General features: G+C 32.6%; 1 pseudogene; it reads left to right on the forward strand.

Moving 5' to 3' along the window:
• Nucleotides 1–14,653: 14,653 nt before the first annotated feature.
• LOC111739771 lies at nucleotides 14,654–14,772 on the forward strand (annotated as a pseudogene).
• The last annotated feature ends 567 nt before the right edge of the window (nucleotides 14,773–15,339 follow it).

Below are 15,339 nucleotides of genomic sequence, written 5' to 3' on the forward strand. Positions count from 1 at the left end.
CATATAACAGTATGTTATTTTCAGGTGTACCACATTATGATTTGATATTTGTCTATATTACAAAATGATCACAACAATGACATCCATCACCGCATTTAAGTGTGATCATATCGTATTAAAACCTAAACTTCTCCACAGTGTGTTAAATGATCTGGATCAATGTATGTACATACCACATTGCATTGGGTTTCCAAAAGCAATTACATTTTGAAGTATTTCCCAAATGCCCCAATACAACAATACCCAGAACTCCCTGCAATCTTAAATGTCTTTTTTAAATAAAGCAAAACAAAACAGGACAAGTGAACAAAAAACCTATTCAAGTATTTACATAAAATCTGTGTGTTATTATTAATATATATTTTAGTGGGAATTAAGCTTTTTATTCCCTCACTCCTTCACAGGGATAATATTATCGGTTCTTAATGAAAATAGAAATGATAGTCACAAATCCCTCTTAGTAGAAAGACTGGTATATAGTAGAAGAATAAAAATTCATGTGTATTTTATTAAGAAAGATATTTCATGGGTAATTAATTTCATTTAATCAAATTCTAATTTTAGAAACTGCCTTTAGATTTGGGATATTGAGTTCCACTTGGTGGTGTGAAAATAATAGTGTATGTATGTGTGATGTTCATTAAAATTATCAGCAAACTTAAAAAAAAAAACACTGACTTTTAAAATGTTCATCAATGCATAGTATTCTGGTTAGAAAATTTGGTTTCAACTCAATTTTTTCTCATATAATTTTCATACAACTTCTGACAGTATTTTAACATTCTCAGATTAACAACCTCACATTTCAACATTTTGAAAATGTTAAAATATTTATTATGCATTTAAAAATATTAGGGAAAAAATAACTTGCTTCCCCTGCGCTATAAAGTGAAATTACTAACCTTTATACTGGATGAACTGTCAACTTAAAAGTTAACTTTTCTATCTCTTTTCTTTCTTCTCCTTCTTCTTTTTTAAAATAATTAATGAGCTCAGCAAATATGAGTATTAGGAAGTACTTACCAATAACCCTCTAAAATAGTACAGATGTGTTAACAATGTTATTTGCTTCTATTAAAAAAAAAAAACTCTCTTATTTAAATCTCCTCTTCGACATTCCCATTTCCACCCAGTTTAACTCTGAAATTTTTTAGTAACTTCAGAATTTCTACAGAGACCTTATAGTCTGTATCCTTTACTCCATTTAATCAATTCAGTGTATAGTTCACTCTTGTAGAATGCAGAGGATTAGGGGCACTAAGCCATTTAAATCCAAGTATAGCTTTGACTCCCCCAAAACTTAGTATCTGCAGGAGATTGCTTCCAGGACCCCTCCATATACTAAAATCCACAGATGGTCAAGTTCCTTATATAAAATGGTATAGATGCATGCACATAATAGGTGCTCCACATCTGTGGATTCCCACCCATGGACTAAAAATACTGTTATTGTCCTTGGACAGTAAAATGCTAAACCTAAGGATACAGAGGACCGACTATATATTTATTTTCAAAAATCCTCACGAAAGTGGACCTGTACAGTTCAGAACTCTGTTGTTCAAGGGTAAATTGTAGTGCTTAGAGACATACAACTTTCAGAAAGGTTGGTATTTGCTAATAGGTGCTAAATGTCTTTAAAACGTATCCTTGACTCAGAAATGGAGCATAGAGCTTTCCGGAAATCCACATCTTAAAAAAAATCAACTTTTGACCTAGCAATGTCTCTTCTAGGTATTTATTCCAAAGATACACCTCCAAAATTAGAAAATACATATGTAAAAGGCTATGCATTTTCAATACTGCATGCAGTTGCATAATAGTAGGAAAGCCTCAAATGCTCATACATGGGGACGTAGGACTCACTTATGATACATCTAAGCCATGAAGTAATATGCAGCTCTACAAAAGAATGAGAAAGCTATCTGTGACCTGACAGAGAGTAAACTTCAGTATATATTGTTAAGTGAAAAAAAAAGGCAAAAAACAAAAAACAAAAACAACTCTAGTATGCTACCCTTTACATAATAAAGAAATAAAATAAAAATGTATCTGCCTATTTTCACAAAGAAATGCAAAAAGATAAAACAGATGTTAGTGATATTACAGGAACAGAAGGGAATGGAGTGGAATTAATAGAGAAATGAGAATGTAGTTACAGGAATGATTGATAACTATACTTCTTTGGACATATATTTTGTATAGTTCTCACACAAACCACTGGTTAATGGCTCACATATTCAAAACATAAATAATTGAAATCAACAGAATACGGGGGGAATTGAAAATAGAATACAAACAGTAACAACTGAATTTAACTAAATTATGAATGAATAATAGAACCACACTCTTTGTTTCACCAAGAGCTGGTGAAAAAAGAAATAATGTTAAGTATATTTGTAGAACAATATTTTGCGTGCTAGAATACTAAAGACGAGAACTAACAGTACGTACATAGGCACTACACTCTAGTTAGTAAATGTGTTTCCCATATTTGGTGTGGTTTGTGACTCTGAAATACTTTATATGTTTACTAGGATTGAACAAATATGTAAATTTATTGTGGCTAAGATCCAGGTTTATCATAGTTAGAAAAAGAATTTAAAAATGAGGAAAGAGAGAGGCTAAAATGAACCCTGTAATGTTGCACTGGAATGGGAAATATTGGTATGAATTCTTGATTTTAATTATATGTACAGATTGACAGGCTCAGAAATAAATATACAGACATACGTAGGCTGGTGTCAGTGTACACAGCTTTATTTCATAGCTCAGTCCGCTGACAGGTCCTAGAGTCAATGACGCACCAGTAGCAACGAGCACTGGTCGTCCTAGATCTCAGTTTGAAGCAGTTATTGATCCTAGAGTTGGGACAGAGAAACTATAAGATGGGTCTGGAATATTCTGACATCAGGAAGTAAGGAAGTGTTCAAAAGATGATGGGAAGTTATTGAAAGGACACAGACACCACTTGAAACTCTCAATGGTCGAAAGCTAATTCTAGGAACAAATAAATAATAAATAATAGTACTAAGTTATGACCAATAGACTCAAATAAATATCTATGAGTCCATAATTGATATAAGTAAATAATTTAGTAAGTGAGAGAGAAAACTATTCCTTACAGTAGAATTGCAATTAATGTATGTCAAAGGAATGCTGGAACTATCAAATATCCCTTCTCAATATGTTTGCAGACAAGAAGAATCACCGAAAGCTAAAATTAGTGGTCGAAAGTATGATGAGAATAGCATATATGCACAATGTCAAATATGTCTACACAAAGTACTTATTCACTAATAAGTACAAAGGGAAAATAGTACTTTTATAGCAGAGAAATCTGCAGACACTATCTTACCCAAGTCATCAAAGTTAACATTGCCAGAAATAAAACATTTTGACATCACATTCCTCCAAAATGCACTGAAAATGGCACATCACTTCAGCAATATTTTTGTCCAAAATGTATAATTTCAGTCTAATAATGCAAAAACAAGAACACCTCAAATGGCAAAATTTGTAGGTTAATTAGTCTTATATCAATGTCCGTTTTATAGTTTTGATATTGTATGGTTATCTAAGATTTAAGATTAGAGGAACCTTGGTGAAAGATGTATGGAAAAACTGAACTACTTTTCAAATTTATTAGGTCTAAAATTATTTCAAAATAAAAGTTAAAAAAAAAGAAAAATAATCAAGTTCAATAACTATGTGTAGGCTAAGACTTTTTAAGATGGTTTACTGCAATAATTTTTAAAATAATTAAGACACTGGAAATAACATTTGTGTCAAAAATAAGGAATTGATATAACGAATAATCGTGTATTTTACAGCAATCAAATTTCATTTCAATCAGAATATTTTTTGACAAACAAATGTACAGGATTTATTAAGTTAAAAATACTACCAGAGAGTTATGTATGACCATTTTTAATGACATATATATGCAAAGTTATACATAGGAAAATCAAGTAGCATTTTTCAATAAAATGTTTGATGTGACAATCTCTGTTTGTTTGACTTGTGGTTAATGATTTACTTTGTTTCTGGTGGTAGTGGTTTATGACTTTTCAAATTGAGCATGTATTACTTCTATAACGACTGTAAAACTTAAATAAATTTCCTAAGCTTTGATAAAGAAAAATAAAACTCCGACTTAAAGAAGTTAATATGAGTAAAAAATTAACTCTGATCATATTTAGACTAAGGAAGATTAAGTATTATAATCCATTATACGAAGAGCACATAGCTCCATCATTAAAAAAAAATTCTTTTACATAACAGTTTACATCAGACTCAAGTTTCCTGGGGAACAGCTAAAGCCCCATCCTCAATGATAAAAAGATGGATATGTTTAGCAAATAAAATTTACTGTGTATTTAGAAGCTTTTTAAAAAAATAATGCATTCTTTCTTCATTTTTTAGAGGCTTTTTTTTTATATTGACTTCTTTTCATATTAAGACTGTTAAAGACAGACATTTTCACTTTCAATAGATTCTGTGATAGAACCCCTAAAATAGTGTGCTTCCTAATGTTTTCACCGGGAATTCAATTTTTGTGTGTGTATGTGGTATTACTCAATGTGGCAGTTGGTTTCTCTTTTTTTTTTTTTTTTATCTTGGCACCTCCATAATACACCTTATATACTTTTTTTTTAATGAAGATCTTTTAAAATTAAAAATCTGGATTTATACCTAGAAATTCCATTCACACAGATTACTCTGCTACCACAAGCCCTTTTTAGTGGCATCTCTCCAACGATATAGTTAAAGGTGCTTCAAAAAGCTATTTTACATTTATTTAATATGCATGTGTGTATATATAAATGTCTTTTGCAATGAGAGCAATATACATGAATTCCCTTCTATTGACATTTTAAAGGTTATCTAATACCACCTTAGAAATAGCTTCGTAATTTTGTTATACATTATCATTTTAATAAAAATTAAAGCTAGCCAAAAGTTTCATATAGTGTATTTTTATCTCACTTTTATGCTTTAGTGTGAACAATTAAGCAAGTAGAAATTTTTTTTTGGTCACCATCATTCAAAGTAAAGAATTTGTTGTGGTAGATGCAGTTTTGACAGCCAAAACAGTGGGTTTAGACAATGTCTCTAACTTTATACGGTTTTCTGAGCAATCTCTCTCCAGTCTCCAGAAGAGTGGAGGAGAGTTTTTCAGGACAGACTTCATATAGGATGTTAAATTTGTGGGTGTGCTGGGAATCATTAAGAACAGCCCTATCTGAACTACAGTATTCCAGCTGTGAGATGCATCAAATGTGGTATTTTAAAATTTTACAACTGAGTTGGTTTTACTCAAATGTTTTAGTCAATTACAATCTAAAATAAAAATTTTACTTTTTTCTAACAGAAATGTTAAGAAATATATAAATAACAAACATATTTGATGCTTGAGAGAAGTTATAAAAGACTGAATAACTGAGAGAAAAAATATTTTAGACTGGTAACATTTTAAATACATTGCGTATGAAAAATCAACTCTGCATTTCATTTAGGGTTAACTGATCCAAAATTAAGCTTTTGCTTACTAGCTAAGCAACTAATAAGTTTGCTGTGGTTTATAATTTTAAGCCTTTGTAACTAATTTATTGTTAATACAATTTCCCTATTGGCTCATAGAAACTAGACATTGTTGGAGGGGAAAAAACACAAAATTAAATAGTGAAGCAGCTTAAAATTGAATAATTACTCTAAGCATAATCCTCCTAGAAGGTTACATCTGCTATACATGAGTGACCATTGAAGAAATTCAATTTATGCAGGGAATGAAAGTCATTTTAGGAAATTAATATTTAATATATTAATGCATATTTTAAATTAATAGTACCTTTTGGAATGAAATGGTGATGATATCCTTATATCATTCTTTTCCAGGAACCTTGTTCCTGACCCCCATGTAAGTCTTCACTTTTCTCAAGGCAAGTATCACTGTTTTGCTTTCAATTAGTACATAACATACAATTATTGAGCCCTGTTAATAGACCGATTCTTCCCATTCAAGGTCTTTTTATTCTGTGAATAAAAGTCATTTAGTCTAATGGCCAGCTTGCCTCATCTCCTTTATGAGTTTACAGTAATCTGCCCCAGTCCCATGTTCCCTGTGACTGAGTGGGCGTGTCCTTCTAATTTAGAAGTCTGGCATTAGTAGGTCCATTTGCCTGCATGTATAAGCACCCAACAATGTAAACTTTTTAGTGATAAAGGTGATATTTTGGCCTTAGCCTTTACCTTAGTTTTGTTTTCCACCCTCTTCAAAACTAGGTAATGGAGAGAAATGTTATTTTAGAGATTTCCCTTGGAGAATGTAATAAATATCAACCGTAAAACAGCTATTTTGCTATATATTAAGAATATAAACCTGAGTAAGATACAGGTACCAACAAAGTAGTGAAGCCAACAGAAATATAAACAGATGATTATAAAACTATGCCTTAAATGCAACATGGTAAAAGAGAAGCCATGCTATGCAATGGAAGAACAGACGAGAAGGCTTTAACATCCCTGCGAAGTGTAGGCCTGAGTTTGATCTTATAGCATACAAATCAATAACACAGGTCAAGTGGGGAATTAGGAAGAGCATTGTCAAAAAGGGAAAAAATAGCACTTAGCTAAGAAGCAATATGGTATATTCCAGGAAACTGCAAGTAATTAATTTTTTTGAAACATAAAGATAATGAGGTCTATGGCTCTTTCCCGTGGAGCAAATATTTCAGATTAAAAATAAAACAATGGAAAAATATTAATATATAATTAGTTAATATAACTGATAATAAAATCTCTATATTCTCAATAAAAAAGGCAAAAACTAAAACCTAAATTCACAGAACAGATAGAACCAATGGCTAAGAAATAGGTATAAATGGTCAACATCATTAGTAGTCATAATAATGTAAATCAAAACAAAAATAAAATGTAATGTTTTACCTATCAGATCAGCACAGATTGTTTAGGGTAAATTCTCAGGGCTAGCCAGAATGTGGTGAAAAGGGATTGTCAAATATTGCTGGTCTATGCTAAGCAATTTGACAATCTTCATCAAGCCTCCAACATGTTTTTACTTTTTTATCTGGTAATTTACTTATGAGAATCTAGTTGAAGCAAATAACAAATTATTTTAAATGAAAAAAAAAAAAAAAAGGCAGGTAGACAGAGCAGATGAGAATAATAGCAAAAAACAAGGAGGGCCTGGTAGGTCACACAGACAAGGTACAATATTCTACTTTCTTTTTATTTTTCAGTTTGCTATCATTTGTCCTTTATGCTTCATGAATTCTTTGGGGTTTTCATTTTGTTTTGTTTTGTTTTGTTTTTTATTGTAAGCACAACTATTAACATATGCTAATGAGAGTCTCACAGACCTTTTTAACCTAGGGTGATACGATTCTCATATGAACATAAGTAAAGGCTGGACAATGTAGGCTTTCATTCAAATATTTTCAAAATTATTTTTGACATCAAGATACTGCGCAAAGAATAGAAGCTTAAGGTTCCTGGAATTCAACGCTAAAGGATATTTGTAATCTCTTCATCCAACCTCATCCTCTTCCACAGTCTCAGATCTCAAGAGATGCCACCAAGACTCATGCTGCTTCCCTAGCAAGGACCTTGGGGATCACCTTTGATTACTCTTTCTCTGTCAAGTCTGTGCTTCATCAATCAACAGGACCCACTGATTGTACTTCCCAAAAAGATCTGCATTTGGCCACTTCTCCAGTTTTCACTTCTACTACTAATTGTATAGGATTTACCTCTATGGAAACCTTGAAATCCATTTTCTGCACTGCAATTATGAGGATCTTTTTGAAACACAAATCTGATGATGTCACCTCCTCTATTTAAAATACTACAGTGATTTCAGATTTAATCTAGGACAAACCTTCTTGAGACGATGGTCCACCGACTTTCTAGTTCATCTCCCTCCAATCCTCGTACTGCAGCTGTGTCAGCTCATCCTAGGGGCCTTACAAATACACATTGCAGGACTTAGTTCCCTCTGCTTGGAATACTTACCTTTTCCCTTCCAGCCTAGTTTTTTCCTATCTTTTAGATCTCAGCACAAATGTCTCTTAATTTTGTTAATTTCCCTGACTCACATCAGAGCCTCTCTCATGGGTTTTCAAAGATTACAAGCACTTAGGCATAACCTTGTGTCACAGTGGCAATTTTCAATAGTTATGTTAAAAGAATCTTTAAGTCTAATAAAGCACCAGTTTCATGAGGTTTTTCTTTACTCTCACGAGAATGTTAAAGAAATGTTTTATCTCATATATGAACACATAACAATTACAGGTATTCTGTGTATTCATAAGAAGCTCTTAGCATAATGTGACAAACCTTTAACATATATGAGTTTCCTCTTTACATTAAATCCTTCCTACTATGGCCGGGTTATTAAAATTAGACATTTACCTCTAAACAAGATAAATAAAAGAAGAAAATGGAAAAAATTTTTTAATATATTGATAAAAGACTACTTGATGCCCAGAAAGCTAAATACAGTCACTAAAGTAGAGGAAAACATTGATAATAGTAATAATTATTAGCATTTATTACCATCACATATATGATTTGAAGTGAATAGTTGCTTTCATATACTTCTTTTAATGAAAAATATGAGTTAGTTATTTTAGCTATAAGGAACAGTGAATTAAAGAAATTAATCAAATTTTTCAAGATTAGAGAAAGAACATTTTGGAGCTGACAATCAAATATGGTTCCATCTAAAGTTTGTGCACTATCATCTGGTGTTCTTATAATAAGTGGAACTCCATGTCTTCTGTTGCTAAATGTAAACTGATATTAAAACATTTGGTAAAGTCTATAAAGCTTAAAATTTTAGTGCCTACTTCAAGGAAAAAAACAAGCATTTAGTTATACTTGCATGTAAGAGGAAGAATAGGTCTTTACCAAAGGAAAATGTTTTCTAACATTAGTTTTAAAAAACATTAGAAATTTAAATTTTGCATTAACTTGTTCACTTACATGAATTCTGGTATATAAAAAACATATAAGATAAAGTTCTTCATTAAATATTTTCCATTATCAATATATTTCTGTGGATTGACATTTTATATGAGAGGGAATCTTCCACTTAGGTCAATAATTTATAAAAAAAAAAAAATTAAAGTAAGATGCATTTTAAATGTTTTATGCTCTACCAGGACCTTTTATTTCTACAAATAGCCATCATTTTAAACCACAAACCCATATCGTAAAAAGTACTGCATGGCCCTTAAAAGAAGACCATCTGTTTCTTTCACAATACAAACAAGAATTTGAAGTTAGAAAGATATCTGTGAGTCATAAAAGATCTACTCTATTTGAAAAGAAGAATCTTTCTGCACATAAATCACTTGCCCACTAATAGGCCACCCAGTGACACATGAGATTCTGTTTCTTATGATGCCAAAAGATTTGATATCTGACAGTAAAACATTTGGAGAGAGTCTGTATAATTTAACCATATTGAAGGAAGCTGGAAATTTTTATTACCTACCCACTCTGTAAGGAGTAGGATTGCTGCTAATCACTTACTTAAATTAACATGGTGTGTATGTGGGCGTGTGTGTGGGGGGGGGTCTGGGTGTGAGTGGGTGGGTGTGTTGTTTTGGAGAAAAGTTCAATGCATTGGTTCATCAAATAATGTTTATTTTTCCTGATTCAATAACCTAGGAAGCTAGCTCAGACATTTCTGTGGCCACGCTTTTATTTCTCTTTATTCATATGTGCACACAGCTCTCATGGACATACAATGTGAACTGAAAGTATCAGAACTGCCCCAAGTAAAGATGCCCCATTTGCGGTTCGGCACTTTTTTGGTGTCTCAAGCTCTTTAGTGCCATTCTCTGAGATTTCCCTTTTTTGTACCTTCAGAAACCATATATAGAACCATTATTTTCGATGAGCAATACCCTGAGTACCATGCTCGTTCTTTTCTCCAAATAATCAGAGGCCACATGTCAGTGGAGTCTCTAGAATTTATTGAATTATAAATTCAACTGGGACAGTCCACGTTATCCTTCCTAAATGGCACTCCTCTGTGATCGGAGTGCCATTTGGTAACTGGGAAAGGTTTGTTTTTGCTTTTATTCCCAGAATGAGAGACAAGAAAAAATGAAACAAATATATTTAAATTGACCTATCAAGAGACTAAGAATCTTATGTGGTAGCAGTTTAGCATCAGGGGCATCAAGGAAGGAAAAAAAAATAGATTCGATGTTTTTAAAACACTGAAGGAGTAAATGAATCTTGAAGATATTCAAGATTAGATCCCAACACTTACTGTGCTGGATTTAAATAATCCCCAACAACATTCTTGATCTCCCAAAGACATCTGATATCTTTCTCCTACCTTAGAAATTTATTTTCAAAAACACCTAGCTATATTCTGAGGACTTATCAACCCAAATTTTGTGCAATCCCATAACTAACTGTTGGTCTTCTTTAGTCATAGTAAGGCAAGTATTACACTGATGGGCATGGGTGAATCCAGTGGAGACCAGATGGCAGGAAAGGACACAGAGTATAGAAGAGAAATATCTCTGAAAGAAGAGGGTAAGTTGTAGCAGATGGGGAATGGGGAATAGTGAGCTGGACTCAACACCAAGGAATAGAAGGTTAAAAAAGTTCAGAGGAAATTTGTTCGTGATTCCAGAAACCACCTCAACTATTAGAGAAAATTGTGGTTGGGGAAAATGGCTGCGTGCCTGTGAAAAGTTGCATTGCTTAGAGCTAATAGCATAAGTTCTGGGGACAGGCAGCTTGGTTGCAGATTTGGGTTTAGCCAACTATGAACTGTGTACCCTGGGCAAATTACTTTACAGTTCTATGTTTCAATTTCCCCATTTATATCATGGAAGTAGGAATACTATCTATCTCATACTGCTGTGACAAATAAATACGTTAATATTAAGTTAGAGCAATCAAGGCACATTAGTCAATTAAATAAACACAAAAGGTTTTAGCATTTCAGCATTAGTGCAGTTTTGATCTTGGTCTTCTCAATGTCTCTGCTTTTTGGCTGAGCACTACATAAAATGAAGGAGCCTTCTCTGTTATCTCAAGATTGATTTCTGAGAACATCAATCAACAACAGGAAGATGAGGGACACAGAAGCATCTGAGGCTCTCCTACACAGACAGGAAGTTGATGGCAGCACTCACCTCCCATGCAATGAGGAAGCATAGCTTCAAGCAGAATTCCTACAGAATTATTTGGAAAAAAATAGCTCCCTGAAAAAACAGGCCATCTTGCTACAGAGCCAAAAGGGATTATTTACTTCGTCTATTAGTCAAGCCAAGGCAACCCCATTTTATGCTGGTGACAAAGAAATCCTAAAATCAAAATTGATCAAGTACTTGGAGAATTACAAGCCTAACTATCGACTACTGTAAGTTTCATTTTCCAAAATGTTATGATTAGTATATTTAGGCATAAGTAGAAGTAAAATAAAAGAGAAATGAAATACTATCACAGGAAAATGTATGCTCTATTTTTTCTTTGTGAAGTGTACCTGTTCATATATTCAGGTGTGGACAGTATGTGCTAGATGAGGCTGAAAGTGTACATATTTCGAAGATTATATATGCATGCGCTAAATATCAATTCACTGTAATTTTCAGTAAAAGAGCTCTGTAATTAGAAAACAGATAAGAAAAGTACTAAATTGTTTTAGGAATAATTCTTAGGTTCACTGAACTGAAAAGAAAAAAACCATTTTGAAATCAACAAATAAATCTCTGAATTTTTAAAATAAAACTCTCCTTTTTGATATGAATTATGCATTGCCTACAAGGTTTCATTTGATATGTGATGCATTTGTTCCTTCTGGACATTTTCATAAGACTCTATCCAAATGAAAGATTGTGTTCTTTTCAAAGAAGAAGCTGAATAACAAACAATCCACTAAACATTTCATAAGTGAGAGAATTTAAGCATAAAGTATATATGTCATGAAGAATCACATACTGTATTTGGAACTTGGAGCATTTATTATCTAAGACTCAAATATTTTTATTCAATTTGTGTACATGCAGCTAATCATCAGAAATATGTGTAATACATTTAATTAGTAAGAGATCTCTTACAGTTTTATGTCAGTAGCAAATGATTATGAAGGAAATCAATAATGATGGTGACTAAAGCTTTTTATTAATCACATGTTTGTAAATATTATATTTAAATATTATTCATTAACATATAAATTATTTAGAATTTCTAATAATTCTGAAACTGAGTAGGATGAAATTTACATATATTGCAATTATATCTTAAAATCATATTATGTAGTTAAAATTTCTCTGAAAAATTTTTTCCCATTTATTTCTTTTCTCGCCCTGTTTGCCCTGCCCTCAGAAACCATTCATGTATATATTAGGTGAAAGCAAACCTTTAATTAAATTAATGAAAGCATATGTGTTTTTAACTCATTTGTTCTAAATATTCACGTTCATCACTTGTCTCAGTAATTGTGAAAATCTTTCTTACTTACAAAATTTGGAACATTGCTGAAACCATTCGGATAGGCCTCAGACCTGATAAATAGCTATTTTATTTAGAAACACGCAGAGGAGCTAATCAAATGAATGGTAATGTATAATGTTTGTTAATAGATTTAAATACATGTTATATAGAAAAGAGCTTCAGAGCTATACACTTACAATGGACAAGATCCTCCCTTCTCAGCTATATGCTGGAGGCTCAAGCTCCACGAGAGAGATCTAATTTCCGTCTCTAAAAGATTGACTACCATCTTTCAATAAGGAACATGACTCCACCAAAAGAGTACCAAGGATTGGCCTTAATGTTAGTATTCAAAGCTGTACAGTGCTGTGCAAGGCCAGAAATGACTGACCAGATGGAGACCCTGAGTGTAAAGGACCAGAATATGACTGGAAACAAGCCAGAATCAGCTTGTTTCTTTGTCTCCTTAAAAAAGTGTCCAGTGATACTGATCAGCTGCAATGTGGAGTTCCTATCCAGACTAAATACTTAAAGCTCTAACAATACCAAAACACTGAAATAGTGGGAATTTGAGATCATTGTCTACATTCACCCTACAATAATATACTATAGTCAACTGACTTATTTGTTGTGTTAAAATTTTTAATAAATATGAATGAAAGTTTTTCAGAAATATTTTCATAAATATCTAATTTGTTTAATTTTGGCATAATATATTAGTTGAATTTTTATATATTTTTTAAAAACTGTTTCTCTCTGATTTCTTGGAGATTGTCTTAAAGTCTAACATCAAAAAGTTATTGTGATTGTTCATCTCTATCTCTGCAAAGATATAATTTACATTTTCTGTATATTCTAAGATTCATATGCATGTGTATATGTATGTATATGTGACATGTGTTTGTGTACCTAAAAGAAAATTCCTGGTGTCAAAAAAAAAAAAAAAAATCAAAGATCCCAAAGAAAAGGACATTGAAGAAGTACCATCATGCAAAAGTTGAGTTTGAAGTATTGAAATCAAACAAGTTTGGCTGAATTCCAGCTCTGTTTTTTGCTGATAATGTGTCCTGAGGAAGTCTCTTTGCCTCAATTTCACTTGACTCTTGTGGAAACTGGGAATAATAACAGGTACCTCCAGGGCTAATGTGAGGAATCGGTTATTTAATGTGAATGAAACTGTCTTGTGTTGCAGCTCCCTTTCCTCTTCAATCTTTCCTAAAGATTTTTTTTTCATATAATTCTTACACCCTCCCATTTCTATGAAGTGAGAATTCTGCACTCAACAATAGCTCAGATAGATACCATAAATGAGTGAAAGAGCCTGGAAGGAAGCATTCAAAACTGTCTTTCATAATTGTCTCTCAAAGAGCCATTATAAGACCAGGATGTGTGTGTGTGTGTGGGCGGGGAGGAAGCGGCAGGGGTTTAGCACATTGGTGGGTTTGTATTGTGTCTTCTATATTGCTTGATTTTGTTCTAACAACAAGCATATATTCCTATGCTATTGAAGAAAGTTAAATAAAAATGTTTAGGGCAAAAATAAATTTGACTTAATAATTACTTAAGCTAGCCTTTGGACAACTTATACAAGGAATAAAGTCACTAACAGAAAAATATTTCTTATAATATTTTTTCAAATTACGTTTCATTTTTCTAGTTTTATATACATATAATTACAAATATAACTGAAGCATTTGTGCAGTCTTATTCAGTTATAAAAATGGTTGCAATATTTGCTGAAGTAGTTTTCAGTTCTGTTACCATTATTGCCTGCATATGGTTTTATGATTTGTTCATTGACTAGAATGATACATCTAGGGAAGGTCATCATTCAAGAAACAATGAAATGGCAAAAGGGAAGAACAATGAGGCAAACACTTGAAATGCCATTGGAACTATCAGATACTAGTCAGTTCTTGAGATAAAAAAGAATGGCCAGGAGTCGTACTACCAGGAGAGCGGGACCTTTTACTCTTAGATTCTAGATAATGTGTTACAACAACAACAACAACGACAACAACTTCATTAAATGTTCTTGTCTCTTTCCTGAGAAAAGCACGAAACCAGACAGAAATTATATTTTAAACCTTCTAATATACCATCAAAGGGAGCATGCTTCCAAAGACCGTGCCAATAAAGAACTTAGAGACAATTTTAAAAATTACACTAATGCTACGGCCATGCCACCCTGAATGTGCCTGATCTCATCTGATCTCAGAAGGTAAGCAGGCTCGGGCCTGGTTAGTACTTAGCCGGGAGACCACCTTGGAATATCAGGCACTGTAGGTGTTTAATTGATTAATTAATTAACTAATTAATTAATAAACAAACGAACAAATAAATAAATAACACTAATGCTTCTTGAGTACCGTTATGTGCTGCATAATGGTGCTTCGGTTAATGATGAACTATGCATACGATTTTGGTCCCATAAGATTATAATGGAACTGAAAAATTCTTATTGCCTAATGACATTATAGCCATCCTAACTTCATAGGGCAATGCATCACTTATGTTTGTGGAGATACTGGTGTAAACAAATCTACTGCATTGCCAGTCATATAAGCATAGCATATACAATTACATCCAGTACATAACACTTGGTAATAATAATAACTGACTATGTTACTGATTTGTTAATTTACTATACTGTACTTTTTATTGTTTTAGAGCATATTCTTAAAAAAAAATGTTTTCTGTAGAACAGTATGGCTTGTTACGCCAGTAGCAGCCTTATACATCGTGTTTACCATGCCTCTTGACTGCTTCATTTTCTCTTGTGCTTTGGTTTAATCTCGTGTTGTTTTGTATAGTAACATGCTATACAGCCTTGTAGTCTAGAAGCAATAGGCTATA

Source organism: Pteropus vampyrus, unplaced genomic scaffold (genome assembly GCF_000151845.1).
Source record: "Pteropus vampyrus isolate Shadow unplaced genomic scaffold, Pvam_2.0 Scaffold53, whole genome shotgun sequence".
NCBI lineage: Eukaryota > Metazoa > Chordata > Mammalia > Chiroptera > Pteropodidae > Pteropus > Pteropus vampyrus.